Source organism: Mus pahari, chromosome 15, assembly GCF_900095145.1.
Source record: "Mus pahari chromosome 15, PAHARI_EIJ_v1.1, whole genome shotgun sequence".
Taxonomy (NCBI): Eukaryota; Metazoa; Chordata; class Mammalia; order Rodentia; family Muridae; genus Mus; species Mus pahari.
The window spans coordinates 16,726,207-16,727,347 of record NC_034604.1 but is presented as its reverse complement, the minus strand read 5'-3'; the positions used below and the strand labels follow the sequence as shown (position 1 = coordinate 16,727,347).

At 43.5% G+C, this 1,141-nt stretch overlaps 1 protein-coding gene across 1 annotated transcript in view; it reads right to left on the bottom strand.

Moving 5' to 3' along the window:
- The window catches only part of Rnf125 (ring finger protein 125), a 22,605-nt gene that overhangs the window by 3,464 nt on the left and 18,000 nt on the right, over window positions 1–1,141 (bottom strand). The window lies entirely within an intron of this gene.

The window sequence follows — 1,141 nt, the reverse complement described above, 5'->3', positions numbered from 1 at the left end:
TGGTTGTGAGCCACCATGTGGTTGCTGGGATTTGAACTCCAGACCTTCAGAAGAGCAGTCGGGTGCTCTTACCCACTGAGCCATCTCACCAGCCCCACCTCATGTTTTTAATTATTCTTATTTTTCATTTTCACTTCATGTATTTAAGTTGCCATACTTTTTTTAAAAAAGGATTTTATTTATTTAAAATGATTTACTGACTTATTTTTATGTGTATGGGTGTTTGCCTGCATGGCATATGTGTGCCACATCCATGCCTGGGTCTCCAGGACCCCAGTAGAGAACATCAGATACCCTGAAACTAGAGATAAAGATTGCTGCAGGCTACCACGTAGGTGCTGGGCCTCGGAACTCTGGTCCTCTGTAAGAGCAGCAAGTGTTCTTAAACACTGACCCAGCTCTTCAGCTCTCCTTCCGATTTGTTTTTTGAGCCAGAGCTTCTCACTGAACCTGAATCTAAGCATTTAGTCTAGGCTAGCTGCTTGGCCAGCAAGTTCCAGGAATCTATCATCTCTGTTCTCCTAGTCCTGGGGCTACAGATCAATCACACTCAGGTTTTAAGGGAGCACTGGGGATCAGAACTCAGGACTTCCCGTTTGTGCAAGCATTCTAGTGACTAAGACATTTCCCCAGCACTGTTTTGTTTTGTCTCTCATGTAGCTCAGGCTAGCTTTGAATTCTCTGTGGCTAAAGCTATCTACTACTCTGCTTGGCTTCAAATTTTAATATGGAAGATCTCTCTGAGTTCAAGGCCAGTCTGGTCTACAAAGAGAGTTGTTCAAGGTCATCTAGGGCTGCACAGTTAGATCCTATACATTTCTCTTTTCATCTGAGCATCTCCCCGCCCTGTCTCTGGTTTTTCGAGACAGGGTTTCTCTGGGTAGCCCTTTATGTCCTGGAACATGCTCTGTAGATCAGGCTAGCCTCAAGCTCAGAGATCCACCTGCCTCTGCCTCCCAAGTGCTAGGATTTGTAGCATGTGTCACCACTGCCTGGCTATCTTTTTCTTAAGAATTAAAACAAACAAACAAACAAACAAAAAAACCCAAAAAAACAATGTATGAGGTCTCACTGTTGTGGACTGACCTGGTCTGAAAATCACTATTGTAGTCCAGGCTAGTCTTTTTTTTTTTTTTTTTTT